We start from the raw sequence: 14,015 nt of genomic DNA, 5'->3' as shown, positions 1-14,015 counted from the left end.
AACACCTCTCCCATGAAGAAAGGCTGAGAGAGTTGGGGTTGTTCAGGGAGGAGAAGAGAAGGCTTCAGGGAGACTTTATAGCCTATAAGTACTTAAAGGGGACTTATAGGAAAGATGGCGGCAACCTTTTTAGCAGGCCTGTAGCAATTTAAAGGTCCCTTCTAACCCAAACTATTCATTGATTCTATGATTCTAAAGTATTATTATATTATTAACTAGTAACAAGTTGTTTCTGTCTCAGAATTTGAGGAGTGTAAACAAGAAGAAATTTGATCTTGACAGAGCCAAATACATTTTTTTATTAAATCTTTTATAGAGATCCTATGAGAGCAAAATTCTGATTTTCAGCACAAGTTCCTGTAAAAACACACATCTGCAAAGGTGCATGCAGCTGAAAAGAAAATGTAAAGTGACTTCAGCAGATTATCTGGACTTGTCACATGTTTTGGAGGTCTTATTGATCAAAGAAGTGTCCATAGACATTGTAGGCTTGAAAGCAGCCGGTATTAAATTACTAGAATTTCTTATGCAACTGTTTTTATGGCTTTGTTTAAGATAAGATATTTTACGCTGCTATAGTAATCCTTAGATAAGTGTAATTAATAATAGTAAGTTATATAATTTGTCATCTCAGATTCTGTTTCTTGGCAATGGAGCATTTTGTTTTACTTGGTTTCATTCTGCTACTGTATACTCATTGCTCCTGAAGTGGCACAACTCTAACGTTTTCAGATATACAGACACCGAGTTAAGTTCTGTTGTTTTCTATGTAGACCTGATTTTTCAGACAGCTGAGACAAAAATGATAAAAGAAAATGTACATAGCAAATAGAAAGTATTGTATGTTCTCCCTTAAGCTGTCATGGGCATCTTCCCAGTGAAGTAATGAAGGAAGTTCCTGAGGACCTTAACCACAAGCAAAAGGTAGGAAGAATCAAAAGACATTTGCACAATCCAAAAAAGTCTGTCTTGGAAAGAAGTTTCTGTCTATGGAGGTAATTAGAGATGTTGCTGAGAAGATCTTGAATAGAGAACTTGCCCTATGGCTTCTTACTCATTCCTGCCGCACTGAGGCATGAGAGGAGTAGTTGTGAATTTCCATATAATAAATATTCTGTACATATATAATACTGAGAAATTTGAAGTGTTGCTTTACTCTGAAAATGACTACAAACTGTACTTCCTTATCATTGAGATCTTCATGATGTGCATATTCAGTTATAACTTCTTACTTTAGATGAAGAGAAAGGATTAAAGAAACATTGCTTCAAACAATAGTCCCACTGACCCAACTCCATTAAGAATTAGGGAGCTGGATTCATTTTCCATTGCATCAGCAGCATTTCTTATGAGGTTCTAGATGGTGACACGTAAGCAGGGACCCTCTTGTCAGCACAGAGGTGATGGAGTCACTGCACCCTGCAAATCAATCCTGGTGTTGGTAGTGTGAGGATTAGAAAGAACTCATTTGAACTGACAGTCCACAAGACTGGAAATTAAAGGGGAAAAAGTGTGTGTGACATGATCATAGTAACAATTTAAGCACTTTAAAGACACTGTTTGAAACAGAAAATGTGTTGAGTGTAAGAAGAGTGCTAACAAACCTGATGCCTTTTCAGAATCTTGAAGAAATACATTATACAGACTGCATATTTTTTTCTCTTTCCTTCTAATTGACTCTCCATACAATTTTCCCTCGTGATTATGAGTCAGCCTTGGCTCAAGTGTCCTGGAGGACATGTAGTGGTCCTTAACTAAACAAATATAGATGGCCATCTAACCATAATTTTAAGCAAGCATTTGCAGTCATATAGATAATCCACCATGCAACTTGGCATATTCGTTATTTGGACAAAATGGAACCTATTTGCATTAAGGTAAGTTTATCAGTTAAAAGATTTCTGCAGTATAATGTTGTTCAACCTTCATTATAAGTAAGATTTAAAGTTTTAAATTCAGGAAAATATTTTGACACCATGAGGGATTTCTCTTTAAACATATGTTTCAAATATTAGATCATGATGAAACACCATCTGTATGTGACCTTCTGAAGGTCATGATGAAGAAAAGACTTTTTAAGTTGTTTTGGTAACAAGCGTATCACCAACAATGGCAAAACAGGACAGACTGAACTTATAAACATTACATCAGACCTGTTGCTAGAGATAACATGTTTGCTAAACTTCTCAAAATGAGCTGATACCATAAGTCATCTCGTTGTGATCAGCACTAGGACTATTTCCTGCTAAGACTGGCTAGCAGACTGGCATATTATTGCTTGCCCAAAATATTGAACTTATGAAGTGAAGCTATCTTTATTTTGTGTAAATAAGCACAGGCAGTCCCTCCTGGAAGGACAAAAAGGTTGCTAGCAAATGCAAATAATGGAAAATACCAGTATGCTAATGATAAAGACATTTGAAGTTAATCTATTTTTAAGGAAATCTTATTATTACATTGATAAGTGCAAAATTTACACCTTTCAGTCTTTTCAAACAATATAATATTTATATTTCAAATTCAGCAAAATTGGGCTTTGATGTTTAAACTGGTTCTCTTATGCTACAGGATGTATCTTAAATTTTGGAAGTTCAAAACGCACTAGATTTAGTACTCTGCAAAATAGGATAGAAATTTGTTCAGGTTTTGCTGTGTGCTGTTCATTGTCTTCTCAGAGATCGCTTCATGTTGTGGAAGTTTCCAAAAGCTGGGGAGAACAGTGCAGAGTCCACTTAATTAGGAGGGCAGGGATGAAAAGAAAGTGGAGAAATAAATGTATAAAACTAGGTCAGAACACTTGCCTGCATTTCCAGAAGGAAGTAACTTGAATTGATTAATGGTATTTTTTGTAAAAATTTGTAAGTAAGTATTAAAGATATTCCATAGATATTCAGGCTAATTTTCAGTGGACTGTAAAGCCAGATTATACTGTCATGACCCTGTATGGACCAATGATGAGTCTGTGGGAACTAACATAACTTGGCAAATAAAACAACAATCATGTTGCAAAAGTTGTTCCAGTTGCTGAATAGAAAAGGAGGTGTTTTGTATGAAGAAAAGTGTCCCTATTCCTTGCTTTTGACAGAGATAGTAGCACAGAGCTTAAACACTCTTATTTGCTTTATCTTGGTTTTAGTAGACTTGCATGGCAGCCTTCTACACTAGAGCAACTGAGCTTCTCAAGCACAGATTCACTGAGGGGCTCCCAGGTGACATGCTGTACTGCTGCAGAGCCCCAGTTTGACAATGGCTCTGTTAGCAGACAGAAACTCACAGAAAAACAGCACCGGCTTGTGGATAATTATTAGAGGGCAACTAATGCAAGTCAAATTGAACAGATCTTTCAATTTTTTATTTATACTGTATGCTGCAGACTGTTAGGATCCTGAGCCATCTTTGGATCAACTTATCTGGCACTGAAAACCTACTGAGGAAGTAAAGACTAATTTACTTTGCTGAGAAGCAAGATAAAATTAGCTTTGTTCTCTGTGCTCTGTGGCTAGATTCTATCCACTGCCTCAGACACCTCTACATTAACACACGTGACACTTCCAATGTGCCTTTCCCTTGGTTTTGTTTCATAACTTGGAAGCTTTCTTAGAAAAAAAAAAGTCATCTGTTGTCTAACAAGCAAAAAATATATTTCACATATTTCAGATGTCCAAAGGTGCTACTGAACAAAACTACAAGCTGGACATTAAATTTAGCACTGCTTCTGCTGAAGTTTATGTCATATCTCTTTCTAATGCAATGCACAGCAGATAACAGAACTGGTTCTATTATGCAGCAAACCAAATTAATACTTCACGTGAAGGCTCAGGTCGAAATAGTTGATGGCTTGTTGTGTGCAGAAGCTATTCTGTTATGTGATTAGGCCACACTGTAGTATATAAGTGGAAATCTGAACATATACTCATATTTATTTTCAAATTTCAATTGGGACATTTTTGAAACCATTTGTTTTTAGAATCAGCATTATTAACATTTCTTATGTTACAAGAGAAACCCATCTATACAGAGAAGAGATGACCTTTTCTAGTAGCATGTGCTGAATATGTTAAATATTTTAATTAATTTCAAATAAATAAATGGGTCATATTATTTACCTGCGACATAAAAATTCTAATGACCTTGAAAGAAAATTAAGATTATGTCCAATTTTGTATTACCTAATTTTTGCCACTTATCAGTATTTTTTTTGTTTGTCTTAGGGGATGCAAATTTAACCAAAATTTCAGAAAAATATCTTTGAAAGAGAGTTTAAAACAGCTAAAACCAAGATAACTATTTTTATATCACAGAGCAGAACTCCTGAGTACTTTTGGAAATGTCAGTGGTAATCAGGGAATTTTCAAATGAACTTTAAAGTGTTGTAAGCAAAAACTTGCCTTCCCTAGGACTTCATGAGTCAGTTTTGATTTCTGTATCTATTTCTGCTTGTAAAGAATCGTTAAAGAAAATATATTTGCCAAAATTACTTAGAAGGAACATAGGCTAAATTCAGAGGGTTGAATTTGCACTTAAATCCAAATATGTGGTTCTCTTTGACTTTACATTGGAGGAGAGCAGAAATTAGTCATGACCTGTTGTTATGTATTCTGAATATGTTGAGCAATTATATTTTTGTCTCCAATTGTCATGAGACTATGACAAATGGAAGTATGTGCTGCATGTATGCAGTCACAGCCTGCTAAAGCCTGCCTGCAGTTACTGCTCTTCACCTTCAATGAAACAAATGGATTAATATAGAAGAAACATTTTGCCTCATGTTCTCTTACTTCCTAGTTGCTAGAAATGGTTCATTTAAGAAAAGTAACTAGTTTGAATTGCGTGGCCTTATAATGATTATCTGCAGCATTATGTGGCCAAAATCTTGTTTGGCAAAAGCTGTCAAGTTGTCAAGAAAGTTGTTTGGCATAATGGAAATAGGACACTTTTTTTCCTCAGGGGTACATTTTCCATATTTATGGGATTTATGTACTTGCAATGAAATGACACCACAATGGTCTTCCATGTTTCTAAACATCAAATAATTATTTGAATTCCCTTGTATAGGTACAAAGTAGTATTTTTCCAAAAAAAGCCCTTTTCCTATTAAAAGAATAGGAAAATAACACCATCATTTTTTTCCCTGCAACTAAGAATAACTACTGAGCAGAAATCTAGGCATATTGTCCTGGGTTTATAGCCAAACTCCTTTGTGTGTTACTCTGAGCCACATGTTAGCACAAAGGACTACAGAGCCATAAATCTTTAAAGTTGTTCCATATTGTTATCGCATATATATGACAATTAAGGTTGCACTTATCTGGCTGCTGATATGATTTGAAATCTTTTCTTCTTCCATTTCAGAATTCAAAGAAATAATGCAGTAGTCTTGCAGTAAATCCACTGGTTAGAAAGGCTTCACTATTTTAGCCACAAACAAATTAAATACTTGTGCATTGTCATATAAAAAAACCCAAACCATTGTTGGCCCTGTAAAAAGAACATTCTTCTTCTCCTAAGATTACTCCAGTTGATCATTTGTCCAAAAATGAGCAAAAATGTTTGCAAAGGCAGTTGTATATTACTTCCAAAGGCACCAGTGTTCAACCTCCACATTTTTCTCATGGTGCACACATTTTATTAGTCACTTACAGATACAAACGCTAGCTTGAATTTGTCAGTCCTTACAAGTATCCATTTCCTTTATCTAGTTAAACTTTATGTTCAGAAAAGACACAGTATTTACATTTCAAATCCTATCATACTACTTAATCCATTTTTCTGGTGCTAGATTTTCATTTCATTCAGGATTTGAATTACGCTCAACTTCATTGTTCCAAGTAATAGAGTTTATTAGGATGGATATACACAATACTGCATATAATGAAAATGTGAGAAACAGAAAGCTAAATTGCAAAGCCCACAGTGGAGGAAAAAAAGACTAGCAATTTTGGGTGACTCCATTTTGGACGGCCAAGGTGTTCCCAAGGCCTCATTTTCAAAAAGCGTCACTGAAGTTTCCCACCGTGCCGAGAAGATCTGTCATCGTTTCTTACTAATCAGACTAAGTCTGAAAAACACACTCTGTACATTTACAGAACTGGTGTCAAACTCCTTGACTAATTGAAAAGAAAATTAATATCTTCCATTCTCAGAAATGTTGTGGCTTTCTTTTCATATTTCCTACACTAAGATAGACAAACTGTCCTAGAACTTATGTTCGGTACCTTCAGGAAACACCTCTCACGTTAATACAACTCTAATAAACCTTACGAGACTGCCTTCTCAGTTTCTTACATGTATGAGAGATTTTTGCCATTTGGTGTTAAAAATAGGCTTCATAAAGTAGGAAGAAGAAGAAAAAACCTTTAAAAATTATCTAGAAATTTATTCTTTCATTTAGTGAAAAAGGAGACTAAAAAATGAAATGAATGAGCTTTTAAGGTGTTCTTAAACAAGAGGATGTATTTTTAAGAATAAATTAAATAACCAGCAGATGTGGATCAGTATTTCTGTAAATAAAAATTAACTTCTTATTTCTAGGTAGATGGCTTAAGATTGAAGAGAATTTCCAGCTACCTGTACATCACTAAAATGTAAAAGTAAGTAAAAACAACTTAATTACACACATATCTTCATCCATTAGAAAAGACTTATTAGCTAGAGCACAAAATGTGCATAACTCTTCCTTAAAAATAAATGTTAACTAGTCATTTCTTATTCTGTCCCCACAATGCCACAGTGGCTTTGCTAAATCCCAGAATTACAAGTAGTAATAAAATTATTTTCTTGCCCCCCCTTCCCATCCTTTCCATGATTATCTAGTAGATTTAAAGCACTAGTTAGATTAAAATATCTTAAGATTACTTTGCATTAGGAATATTCACCCTTGAAATTTATTTGTATGAAATAATTCAACCAAAAAAATCACTTAAAAATAACCTTCCTGACTTGTACTCCAAACTCATATCCACAATTCTTGTTGAAATAACTTTCCCATAGATTCAGCCATTAAAGCGTATTGAAATGCTATATGATCACCTGTGTCACTGCATGATGCTATCCCAAGAAACGGGGCTTTCTCAAAGTGAGCTTAGTGGATCTCTGCTCTGGGATTTATACAATGCAATAAAAAATGACAAAAAACACAAATGCAAATATATTTTAAAATATAATATTAGCATTGTCAACATGAAAGACTTTATTTACTGCACAGAAAAGAAAATATTCAGAATAGTGTAATTTGTTTCGGGGAATGCACAAAAAAGTTTCAACAACTAACACACAGTGTTTCTTTGCAAAATAGCCCTTTGCATGATGCTGAAGCTGAAATGGTTTTTGCCCACTTGTATCTACATTCTTGTCAAAGAAGGTCATTAGCCTCTATTGTGACTGCTCCTTTTGGATTACCTGTCTTTGTCTTTACACAAGTCAAACAATAAATACAGGTAGTCTGTTAATATAGATTACAGGTTAAACTGTTATTTATTGTCACATTTTATGGAGAGATTCTGTAGAGACTGTTCTTGACCTTCTCTGCCTACAAAATAAGAGTCATTTATTTATCCCAGGCAATCCATTTGCAATGAAAAAGAAATTATAGTCTTCCTGAAGAGGTACAGGCATGCATGCAGAAACTGAGGTACAATGATAAATCCTGATGAGGAACAGTTGCTGAGTTGAAGTGCGTCACAAATTCACATCATGTTATGTCTCTGAGCATATTGGATGAGGAAATAGTTGAGAAACAACAGATTTCCTCCTGCAATTTTTGAAGTCTTCTTTTAAACATCGTCTGAGATTTGGATAGAGTTGAGCATGAGAAAAGTATATAGCACATTTTCATTCCTTTGAGTTTACGTAGTAAAGAGAGCTATAGAAGTAAACAAAAAAAGTTAACATTCTCTTTCATGTGTTCCTTTAAGTAAAAATAGCTGAAGAAAAATCAGCGTAACAGCCACCCACTTACTGTGCCTTAATCACATTAACAGCATGCCCTTACATTGGTTTGTGATAGTACTGCAACATACCCTAAATCAGAACACACCTCAGAAATAGGTCTGCAAGGGTTGCTATAACCTTGAACACATGAAAGTACTTCCTGGCTGCATATACTATGGAAGCTTCTTGTTAGAATGAAAAGAAACTCCTTATCTGAACATCCTAAATTGTGAGGATGTCAGAAATCCAGACTAAGCCTCCCATAATGCTAAAAATGGAGAGGAGAGAAAGAGACGACCTCAGAAAAATGTAATTTTCTCTTATCTAAAGCAGCCACAGCCTTCTGCTTCCTCACCCAATCTGTGTTTCAGGCCCAGACCTGACCAAATTCTGACCATTTAAAATGCTTTAGAAGCCACTTCCTTCTCTAGCCCTTCCAGACTGCCTAGTTGTCACTTCACCTGTGACCACACCATAGCATTACAGACAGAAGTAAATGAACCATAATGCCTCTTTGAAGACAAAATTATATCCATCCAAGACATGGCCTTTTTTCCTAGCCTGACTTGTCAAAGTGTGTGAAAAAATGCTCAGAGGAGGCAGCAAAGAAGTCTTACAGACAGCTGGATAACTACTGGCAGTACAGCTCCACATCATAGCAAAAGCAGAGTAGGGAAGGGAGTGCTCTACAGCCAAGTATGAGGTAGGTTAGAAGTGGTTGCAAAGAAACTGTCTAACATTGCTTCTGCATTATGTCTTTGCAAAGGATTACACAACTGCATGGTTCCCTTGTTGCCCAGAACTAAACAATCTGCAGGACACTGGTTGGCTGCTCATACTAACAGAGGTAAGAGGACAGCCATTTTACTTATTGCATCTTCCTTGTTTCCAAAGCAAAACGCTTAGAAAGATTAAAATATCTTAAACGCTTGAAGAAGTAAGGTCATGGTTCATTTCCCAACTGATGTCTGGGCAAGTACCTCTGAAGTCTGTTGCGTTTAACTACTGGAGAAGCACTCTGATTAGTTTAACATGCTCATTTATTCTTCAGAGTAAACCTCTAATTCTCAAATTCATTAAATAAGACACATAGAGAAGTAAGTCCTTATCCAATTCTTTCTTACAAATATCTTTACCAAAAGTATATGAAAAACAGCCAGGAAACATCATAAGGAAAGGACAAAATTGTAGCATAAAAATAAGACAACCACATTTTCCAGAAACTTCTGAAGTTCTCAGGAGGATGTTTATCTGGAAAAAAACATGCTGTAAAGGGAGAGTAGACTAGATCTGACTGTACTAGCCACAACCCTGGAGATAATATAAGGTAAGAAAAAATGTGAGATAAGACTTCAGCTCCTCAAAAGCATTTTAATGGTATGCTCCTGCTAACAACCTTGTTCTACCTAAAAGTTTGTTGAGTTCGATTGTGTTGCCCTCCTTGCAGCATGTACTCTAATTTGGAAAGAATGTCTACACATTGGCAAGGTTTCAGTAGTCAGGTATTTTTGAGACAAAACATACCAAATCTAGTACTGATATTTTGTTTGCAAATGGATTGTTACGAAATGTGCCTTGCTTTTCATTTTTATAACTGCCTTCTTGGAAAATCTGTCATTTTAATGACCAAAGTTTTTCTTTTTCCCCTCTTAGTCTTGGAAAAGACCAAAATCTCTGAAGGAATTATTTTCATGATAGCACACTGGTTCAGATCTGTGCTTACTCTTGCTTTTAGACTCCCCAAAGCAGGATCTGCTGAATATCTCCTAACTTTGTTTTTGTTTAACATACAAATGATTTTTCTCCCTTGCATATCACACTTACACTTCAAATTGAATCCTGTCTCCAAACACCTTCCAATGTCCCCCACAAATTTCTTGACAGTTCATCCTTTATATAGTTCATCCTTTATATATACACACCTCTATTTCTCTCTGAAGTATCCAAGCATTTGAGAATAAGTAAATTCCATCTCATTTTTCAAAAGTATATCTTAATTTAGTCAAACTGAAGGTCCTATACCTGACAAGATGTCGACTGAGGAATAAAATAAGCAGAAATGCTTTAATAAAAGTGATTGCCTTCACCTAAAAGTGACAAAAGGTTCAACATTTTTGTGAAGTGTATGTGGTTCTACATTTCATGTTAAAAAGATGAGTTGTACAGTAACATTTTTTTTTAGTGTAAAATAGGTGGTGAGGGACGTTTAGTGAAACAGTGCCCCTTGCTGGGAGTTTTGTGTTACTGTTCCTGATTATATTGGTTTTGAAAGCTCATGTGGAGATCAGTTTCTCCTTTTAATGAGTTCATTCCTGGAGGGAATATTAAGCACATTATTGCTGATAATAAGCACCGCCTTGCTTATGTCATTGAATTATTTTAGTACTGGCTATAGAAAGAGGTGGATAAGATTGGGAATAAAAGGAAATAATGTTTTCAGTGACATTTTTATATCCCCTATTCACAAGCATACATGTTAGATCTGTCAAAGTGTACATGTGTAAAACTGAGTCTCAAATGGCAGTATGGGCTTCTGCCCTGACTGTGACACAGGAATCCAGACTGCTTGTCTCACCAGCTCCCAAACAAGGCCATTTTATGCCTGCCAACTTGAGGTTCAAGAGCTACAGTGAGTTCTTCTCAGCTTGCAAATCATGAACAATAAAGACACTACAGAAAAAATGTTTTCTTGAAATAATTAATCCTATCGGTGATGCATAAGCTGGCACAGAATCCAGTTAACACGCTGGTTTTGCAGGGAACAAAAAATGGGAAAAATCTATGTTAATGAACAAAGAGCTGACATGATTCTAAACTTAAGCAAGGAACAATTTGTTGGGTGAGGAAGTATGTTCTTTGTATAATTCATTTCAGATGGTAGCCTTGCTTTAAAGGAGGTTTCATTTTGTCTTAGGTAGCTTGGATGCATTGATGTAAAGAGTTTTAAAAAGTATAATTAATTAACTTCTCCTACTGTCACAAAAGACAATACCTACCTCTCATTCTTTCTTTATTGAGGACACAGAGGGAATAATCACTATCGTGAGCATGCTTTGAAAAATGCAGAATACTGGAGTAAATGGATGGCCTTTATTATATAGGAATGTGATCCCTGAAAAATTTTAAATTTTTCCCTGAAATCCCTGAAAAAGTTTAAATCCATAAATCAAATTAACCCCTTTTCTTTCCTGCGTGAGAGTCACAGTGAGCCAGACTGCCATACTTACTGTTTCTGGCCCAAAATCTCATTGCTTTCATAGCTATTCGCATAGTAGGATTAGAGTGAATAGTTTCAGACACAGTAAAATTAACACCTAAACAATTCAGTCCAAAGTGCTTCCATTTACTGGTCACACCATTAAGGCTTAGACAAATGAATAGGAACAATAGAATTGCTAATTGCATACATCATATGTCCTGGCACATGTATTCCTGAGTAATGTGCATCATATTTTATGTACCCACACACACACAACAAAAACTTTGTATTTTTCAAACCCAGCAAGACCATTTGAAATATGACCTTAAGACTCACTTGTTCTACTGTCCATATTATATCCATATCATAGTTAAATATGGATTTTTTCCTCAAATACATTTTATTATTCAGTTATTTCTAATATAGCTCAGCCTTTCTTTGACCTCAAATACAGAGTCACATTTTACTGGCAGGTTACCACTACTACAGCAGTTATTCAGATTGATTCCTTCTGAAAACTATTAAATGCATGGTTACTAGGCATATTAACCAGGTTACCATTCACATCATGAGCTGTTTGCACTGTCCAAAATTTTTAGCCATCTGACAGGTGTACAGAGCTTTATTTAAAGTGACTGTATGTCACTTGTCCAGCTACTGTATCCTGTAGTCACTATGTTACTAGTGGCAGACTTGCTAGGCTCACAAGCTCTGCAAAGAGATGAGGTGTGAATGCATCAGTGACTCATGCTCTTACTCACAATCAAGCTTCACTTTAGACTGAAGTACTTTGGTAGGTGGAAGTTTAAATTTCTTCTGCATCAGCTGTAATATTTTATTTGCTCATTTTCAGGGTGCCTATTTGCAGCCAAGTAAAATCAAATTTAGGGAGCTTTTTAAACCGAGATTTGAACTAATGTATTCCAAGAGCTCTAGAGCTTCACTACACAGAATGTTAAAGTTACTTCATTGCTGCCAATTCTGCTTCCCAGCAGCAAGACAAGAGGGATTTAATCAGATGAAAGTGCCTGGGCAAAGTGGTAAATCATGCAACACTTTCCAAGAGTGAGCAATGCCAGTCTGATTAGGCACAGCAGACTCTACATCCAAAGCATTTAAAAGACCTAACAGACATATATTTTATTGCATTAGCAGTTGCCAACAAATCCTTGCTAATGTGATCGAAGTGTTAATGAACAATGGCATGAACGTTGCTTCTTGCAGCTTTTTCAAAAAGTGACCAAGGCCACGCTACCATGCTACTTATGCAGTAATGTTCACCTGCTGATAGACCTTTGTGTCAGAGAAACTTTTAAGAAGGAAGCAGTAAAACAACTTACATGAATCATCTCAGTGAAGTAAATTGACCTCCTTACTTTGGAATGACTACATACTTGTATTTGTGAATGTTTTTATGGCACTTTTAGTCTTTTTTTTCCACTGGTAGTTATCAAAAATGAATGTATAAATTAGGAGACAGACTTCTTGACAGTAAAACCAACAAGTAAATTATAAAACATTGAGTATCAGAGAACTGATGAATTTTTGCTTCACTGAAGGTTGATTTGCAAGAGGGGCTAGGATTTGTTATATGTACACAATGCACATAGTTCTGATGTGATATGATGATTGAAATAAGTCAGTGTGGGTTTTTACACTTCTAAATTCCTCTCTTTACTGTTTTTATATACTTTTCTTAAACATTTACATTGAAAGTTCTTGTTAGAGGAAAAGGCTATAAAAAGCAGCCACTGAAGCAATATAATCTAGGTGTTATAAAAAGCTTGGGCAGTAAAATGTCATCATTTTTCTCCAGAAAATAAATGCTTTCATGTCTTTCAGTGGAGGCCTATTGCTTCCTTTAAGTTATAAGGTGGAGCCAGGAGAGCATGCAGCTAGTGAAAGGAGGTAAAAAAGTGATGAGCACAGAGCAGTGACACTGAAATGATCCTAAAGTTTAGTGATCAGTTGTTGGTATCAGCCATGCCAAGGTAGCTAAGAGCACAACTTATGATCATATAACGCATAAAAATTACTATGTAAATTACTGAAGGATATGTACCAGACTAATGTAATTATCTAAGCAGAGCCCTTTTATGCCGTGATACTTATTCTTCCTACTTTCTTTTTTGATTTTAGAGACACACACAGATTTTAACTGTTCAGTTGCTGAAATGACACAGTACTTTAGCCCTTGAAGGCCAAACTTTTTGTTGTATTCAAATCTTCACTAACAGAAAGCTAAAAAGAAAAATCTTGTGCTTCTGTTTGAATACCATTTTTGTGCTCTCATGGATTTAGTTCCAGTTCTTCCACTCTTTTGCAGAGCCTGGATTCTAAGACAGCTCCTTAGGGTCCCTTTAGGTTTCTGTTTTTGTAGGCAAAGCCCAGGCTGGAGTCTGGGTCCTGCTCTGGGTCCAGGCCTCCACTTCAAGATAGCAACTAGTTTCCATAGCTTTTCAAGTCAAGAGATTTTCTGGCTGCTTGGACCATTTCCTAATTCAACCACTAGCTTTTTTGGCCTCTCTCTCACCTGTGCAAGAACAAGATAGGTTTGTTAAAAGTACAGCTGGGCTTGGGTCATTCTTAAAAGCATTAGTTATCCTGTGGCAAAAGATGATGTTAATTGCCTCACTGCTGTGTGATGTTTGCTTGGCTGTTACATCGCCTACTCCACGTGAAAAGGGTGCTTGTGTGAATCTGCTCTGTGCTCTCTCTTTTCCCTGAGACAGAAATGGACAAAAGTTAGCAGAGCAAGGTCTCTGTTAAGTCATGATCAATCACTATCTGTAGTCTTTGTGTGATTCCGTTTAGAAAATAAAAATACAAACGCACACCCTGGAATCTGTAGTCTTGCCTTCTGAAGAGAGGAAAGTTGCTGGGCAGG

The sequence above is a fragment of the Aptenodytes forsteri genome, unplaced genomic scaffold (genome assembly GCF_000699145.1).
Source record: "Aptenodytes forsteri isolate BGI_AS27 unplaced genomic scaffold, ASM69914v1 Scaffold54, whole genome shotgun sequence".
Lineage (NCBI taxonomy): Eukaryota > Metazoa > Chordata > Aves > Sphenisciformes > Spheniscidae > Aptenodytes > Aptenodytes forsteri.
Note: the sequence above shows the minus strand (reverse complement) of the source record.